Below are 7127 nucleotides of genomic sequence, written 5' to 3' on the forward strand. Positions count from 1 at the left end.
ATGGTTAAAAAAATGGAACCCCTGGGTAAATTGGAGGACGACAGAAATCAAATTCCCAAAGGGGGACCCTATGGACTTAAAATCCCAAGGGGGGCTACCAGAATCAAGAATAGAAAAAGCATCCATGGGAGAGAAGAAGGGACTACCAGAAATACCAGAGGAATACAGAGACCTTGCTGAAGTTTTCAGTGAGGAGAGGGCGGATGAGCTCCCCCCCCCCACCGACCTGTTGTGGAAAAAAACCACGATACTTACATCAGAAGACAAGACCACAAAGGGTTGGAGAAAGCAGGCTTTATTTGTGCACAATGGTTCAGAGCATTCACATGACAAATTCTGAACCCTGAGTTACTCTGAGGGTGTCACTTTTATACAGCTTGCCGCCCACGCTTAACCTAATAGATGACTTCTTATCCACCTTTAACACACTAAAACAGAGAAGTTTATATCTTGAGGCTACACAAGGAAAAAGGAGAAGTTCACACAAACGGTTGTCTTACCACACCTTTCTGCACGGGTGCTATCTTACAACATCTGTGACTTTTAGTTGACACTGACACTTCTTGTAAAATGGTTTCTACATAGCATGAACACATCTCTATAATTATGACACAAAGGTTATATGATTTAGGTTACATTTCACAGCCAAACTTAATATTATCTATTAACTATTATCAGCAACAAGCATTCCTATTAAGATATAGATATATTGAACTATTTCCTGCCCACCTCAGACCCACAGACTGTGCCATTGAATTCAAGCCTGGGGCAAAACTCCCGAAGCCCAGATTATACTCCATGAGCCCAAAGGAGAAGGAGGGAATGGAAAGATTCATTTAAAAAAAACCTAGAGAGAGGTTTCATTGAGCCAGCCAAGCCTAAAGTGGCTGCCCCGGTCCTCTTTAGAGAGAAGAAGGATGGCTCTTTACACTTATGCGTGGATTATAGGGCCCTGAATACAGTCAGTGAAAGCAACCTATACCCTGTGCCTCTCATGAAAGATATGGTGTCACACCTCTCGAAAAGGAAAACATTTTCTAAACTAGACCTAAGGAAAGCTTACTATCGCGTGAGAATTAAGGAAGGGGACGAATGGAAGACCGCATTTAACTGCCCCATGGGGTGCTATCAATTCAAAGTCTTGCCATTTGGATTACAAGGGGACCCTGCAGTCTTTATGCAATTAATCAATGATGTTCTAAGGGAGCACCTGTTTAAGGGGGTCCTTGTTTACTTGGACGACATTCTTATCTTCACCGAAACAAAAGAGGAACATGTCAACCTTGTCAGAGCGGTTTTAAAGAAACTGCGAGCCGCCCACCTATATATGCCAAACTCTCAAAATGCGAATTCCACCAGGAAAGGATAGACTACCTAGGTTATCGCATATCCCCCCAGGGCATTGAAATGGACCCAGAGAAGGTCAGAGCAGTATTAGATTGGGCACCACCCCACACAAGAAAGCAACTACAAAGTTTCCTGGGCTTTGCAAACTTTTACTGCCAATTCATCCCCTCATTTGCCCAGATAGCCTTGCCCCTCACTAACTTACTAAAAACGAAGGGAGCATCCTCAGTAAAACCTAGCCAGCCACTAACATGGACAATGGAGTGCCAAGCAGCGTTTGAGAGACTAAAGAGACTTTTTTCTGCCGAACCAGTACTAAGGCACCCAGACATGGATAAGCCCTTCGTAATACAGGCAGATGCAAGTGATGTGGCAGTGGGGGCTGTTCTATTACAAGAAAGTGATGATGGAGTATTGCAACCCTGTGCATATACATCCAAGAAACTCACGGAAACAGAACAGCACTGGCCCGTATGGGAGAAAGAGGCATACGGGATACGTGGGGCATTACTTATGTGGCGACAGTTCCTGGAAGGCAACAAAATCCCCTTCCAGGTGTGGACTGATCACAAAAATTTGGAAGCCCTGAAAGTGCCCAGGAAACTCAATCCCAAACAAGCCCGCTGGTCCCAGCATTTTCACCAGTTCCAATTTAAGCTCAAACATTTACCAGGGAGAAAGAACTTCCTGGCAGATGCACTATCTTGCATGCCCCAATATAACAGCGTGCGAGCCACAGACTCTAAACCAATGGTGGCAGAGTCACAACTGGCAGCACCAGTAACCACAAGAACCTAAGCTAAATTAAAATCACAACTGGACAGCCAAACTGAAATTGAATTCCAGAAAAGTTTGGAAACAGATGAATGGTTCCAGAAAAACAAAAATGTGTGCACAATGAGAGACGGGTTGCCTTGGGTAGGGGAAAAGTTATATATACCAACAACCCAAAGAGTCACATTCATGCAGCTTTGCCATGATACAAAATCAGCAGGGCATTTTGGATTTGTAAAAACTTTACACTTAATTAAACGGCAATTTTGGTGGCCATCCATAAAAAAGGACATAGAAAGCTACGTAGCCAGCTGCCCAAAATGTGCGACTGCAAAGAGGTTGCAAGGGAACTCTCCAGGACTATTACAAACAGTGGCAAATCCCTCAACCCCCTGGAGGGAAATAGCCATGGATTTTATAGTGGAATTACCAGAAAGCAATGGGAATACTGTTGTCTGGACGGTCACGGACTTGTTTTCCAAACAGGTGCACTTTATCCCTTGCCAAAAGATTCCCACCGCAAAAGCTTTAGCGAAACTTTTTGTCCAACACATTTACAGATTGCATGGGGCACCCCAACACATCATCTCTGATAGGGGAGTGCAATTTACGTCTGCATTTTGGAAGGAATTTTTATCCCTCTTAGGGACCACTCAGGGACTGACGTCTAGCCATCATCCACAAGGAGATGGACAAACAGAACGTTGTCATTCAGTACTTGAGCAATATTTAAGATGTTTTATTAATTTTCAGCAAACAAATTGGACGGACATACTCCCTTTCACAGAAGTTGCTTACAATAATGCAGTCCACTCCAGCACAGGTTACACTCCTTTTCAAATAGCCACCGGTCAAAGTTTCAACCCCATGCCAGAATTAACCCCACAGGAACCGGCAATCCCATCACTGAAAGAATGGATGGAACAATTACAAAACACCTGGCCAATAGTCAGAAAAGCACTAGATGAAGCTAGGCAGGCATACAAAGCACAAGCCGATAAAAAAAGGGTTGAGCCTACAACATTCATTATAGGAGAAATGGTGTACTTATCTACAAAATACCTAAAGTCCCTATAGCGCTGTAAAAAACTTGGACCAAAATATATAGGGCCTTTTCCAATTAAAAGAATCATAAACCCAGTAACAGTAGAATTAGAATTACCCAAAAATCTCAGGCAAATACACCCAATTGTTCATTGCAGCTTGCTGAAAAGAGAGCGTCAGTCACCTTTATGGCCAAAAATCCCCCTCTACCACCTCCAGTCATGGTGGAGGGTGAACAACACTTCAAAATAAAGGAAATCCTTGACTCTAGGAGCTATCATGGAGCGGCTCAGTACCTAGTTGCCTGGAAACACCTCCCTGCCTCACAAAAGAAGTGGGTCCATGAATGTCATGTCAGAGCCCCGAAGCTATTAAAGAAGTTTCACACAGAATATCCTAACAAGCCTGACTAACTTTTATACCTGTTTTGTTTTCTTTCAGGTGGATCTGTCTTATTTTTGAGGGGGCAGGATGTCAGAATCCAATTATATTTCATCTCTAGTTATCAACTATGGAAAACCCCATTTCTGCCTTCTCTGGATTCTGTCATACAATGAAGGGAAGGGGGTGAACAAAGGGGCTTTATGGCCCTCACTTCCTTCGGTACACTTCAAACGAACTGGATGTGTATATCACCAAAAGGACTAACCATAACAATGGGGCTATTACCTTCATGTAATTCTCTCTGAAGTCTCTATCCATCTGGCAGTAAGGAAAAGGGGGTGGGAGTGTAATGCCTGTGACTGTCACTGGAAGAAGGGGGTGATTAGGTGGGGCTATTGGGGAACCCCTTAAAACCTTGAATGGGAGAGCTTGGACCCCAAGTCCTGTCTAGAATGCCTGCAACCATTTTCTCTTAATAAAGGATGCCTGTTGGAAGATCTATTCCAAGAGTTCTGTCTTCTTAAGATGCAAAGTGGGGTGGGTCCTTACAGGCACATTCCCCTTTAAGAATTAGCTACTGGCTAGAAAGGAAAGTAAGGAGTGCAGCCGGCACTTAAGGAAGAAAAAAAATGTAAGTACTGGCTGCCGGCTAAGGCAACCTCTCCAAATGGCTCCATTCATAAGTAAAGGAATGCTACAGGAAAATCCATTCAGGAGAAAAATACCTCAAAATCCCTTGCAGCAAAACTTATAGGTAACAACAGCAGAGCAATAGAAGCTAACAGGAGCCATCAGCCAAATAGAAATTGCCAAACACTCCTTAAGAACACAAAGCCCTCATTGCACAAATCCCAGAACTTCAAGTCACAAAAGCACATAAGAATCCTTCCACTCTCCATCTCCTTCCCTCCTCTGTGCCTCACCTCCAGCCATTGCTGCCTTTTTTCATTCCTCTTGGAGGGCGACCCCCTCCCCCGCTGCATTTGTTGCCTGTTTGCTGCTGCCAGCACAGGTGGCTGCCACAGCAGTTGTAGATCAGCTCATGGCCAGCCTGTTTGATCTCCTCTCCCCCCACCCTCCCCTTCCCCTCCTTCTTCCCCTTCGGTGCAGCTGACTCTGCCTCCTCCCAAGGCTGCTGCTTTTTCTTTCTCTCCCTTGCCTGCCCAAACTGCCTCCTTTTATAGCAGTGATGGCAAACCTTTTAGAGACTGAGTGCCCAAAAAATGGCCCACCCCCACTCCACCCCCTGCCCTGCCCCTGCCCCGCCCCCACCCCGCCTGCCCGCAGGGCCACTCACCGCCTCCAGGGCCTGCCACAGATCACCCAGACAGCCCAGCAGCGCCATGGTGGCCACACCCTCTGCCCGCACCCCTCAGCATCAACTGTGCGTGATGGGGCATGAGGGCAGAGTCTTGTGTACACCGCCTGGCTGCCATGTCCTTGGCTGTGCTGTTCCACGTGGGCCATGCTCAGGGGTGACTCTCCTCCAGGGGGATTGCTGGTGAGGATGGGGTCATGGGGGGAGGCAAGGCTGGGGCAATGGCACGTGTGCCCACAGAGAGGGCTTTGAGTGCCGCCTCTGGCACCCATGCCATACATTCGCCACCACTGTTTTATAGGCTCTCCTGTCTCTGCCCCCCTCCTCCTTTCTCATGGGGGAGGGTGAGCCAGAAGTGAGCCTGGGGCCTTTGCAGCTCCAGAGGACTCTCTGGCTCTTTCCCTTCCCCACTATACTTGGCTAGGCAGGGCTGCATACCACCTGCCACTCATTAATGTACCACAAGTGGTAGCATACCACAGATTGAAAAGCCCTGACCTATGGCAACACATTTTTTAAAAATGTTGTCATCCATCCATTTAGAATCTTCCTGTGTTTTTACTGGAAATGTGACTATAGTTGCATTGACTCTTTAGCACCTCACAATTTTCTGACCACAAGGTTCAAAATGCACATAATATCACATAAATAAAAAACAAGAGAAAAAAACAAGTCAAAAAAGTAACAAACAAGTAACAGTAGAATTATTAGCAACCTGCTTTAGAAATACATGCATCATATGAAATCAGGTCACAGATCTTGATCTTTATCCTTCTCTCTGCCTGTTCTTTGTGAGATTGCTAATCACAGGATATTTCCTGCCTCCTTTTCACAGGCCTCGATTCATTACCACGCCAAAATATGAATTGTGATATCAGTAGAGGAAAAAGCTCTACCCTTTTGTATCATGATATTACACAAAAAGAAGCAAGGGACAGAATTTACATATCACAACATATATTTTCTCACTTGCTCCCTGCAAATGCCTGTGTCTTCTGACAGACACTTGTTCTCTGTCTGGAAGGATATGTAGCTTGCTCAGAGCTAAGCTTTGCCTTGACCCCACTCATTTTTGCCCAGGTAAGATTTTGCTCTTCAGAACACCCTCAACTCACTTTCTTATTAAATCTCAATGTGATAATCATAGCACTCTTTCCAAAACAACCCTGTGAGGTAAACTGGGCTGAAGGAGAATGAGTGGCCAAAAGTAGTTACCCTGTGGGTTTCCGTAGCTAAGAATGGTTTGGTAAGGGAAACTTGAGTCTCCCTTACCAAACCAACCCTGTGAAGGAGAAAAAAATGTTATAACATTCCAATGTCATTTGACTGAAAACAGTTTACTAAACTCAACAATAATTCATCCTTTCCAAAATTGGGCAGAATTTATACTTCACTAAATAGATAGCACATAAACAATATGTAAAAGTAGAGGAGAACTCCTTGAAGAAAGAAGGAAAACAAGACTAAGAACTGTCTAGCATTTTTGAAAATAAAATTTGATGAAAGGGCTAGGAAATACCTGGCTTTTTCAGGAGTTATACTACAGCTTCCACCATTACCCATCATTGGCCATGCTGGCCAGGATGGTGAGGCAATCTAGTTGAATAGCATCTAGGAAGCCATATAATCCTTGTTCCATTGGTGGCATACAGCCTCAACAGGGGCCTAATCATCAATTACAGGCATGAAGCAGAATTTTGATAATCTTCAACCACTTCACTAAATGAACCTTTGCAATAGCATTTGAAATTGCACTTGTGTTCATTGTGAAAAAATGCATAGACTTCTCATTAGAACTAAGCCTATGGTAAAAGTTAATTCCTCCCTTTGTCATCCTAAAACTAATTAGGAAACTCCATTATACTTTCAAACATTTGAATACATTGGCAAACATTTGAATGCACATTCATCATACTAAATGACAGGATTCCAGAATCCAAGATTTTGGAAATACTGGAAATATTTTGTAACACCAATGCAGGTAAATGATGATATACATGCAGTGCTGTATCAATCCAATGGAAGCTATATATAGGTTATTTCCACTGAAGAAAATGTCCCAGGTTTCTTGTTGGCATGAGAAAGAGGTGGGTTTTTTTGCATTCAAATTTTAAAGTAAGTCATGTCATACCTATAGCTGTACTTTTGTGGAAGAAGCAAAATAAAATTATAGTTGGACAGTCACTTCCTTTCTCACACAGAAATAATACAGGATTTAATTGGGAATTTGTGAACTGTTGCAACAAATAATCACTTCTAT

Source organism: Crotalus tigris, unplaced genomic scaffold, assembly GCF_016545835.1.
Source record: "Crotalus tigris isolate CLP2741 ecotype Arizona unplaced genomic scaffold, ASM1654583v1 scf7180000024340.7048381, whole genome shotgun sequence".
Lineage (NCBI taxonomy): Eukaryota > Metazoa > Chordata > Lepidosauria > Squamata > Viperidae > Crotalus > Crotalus tigris.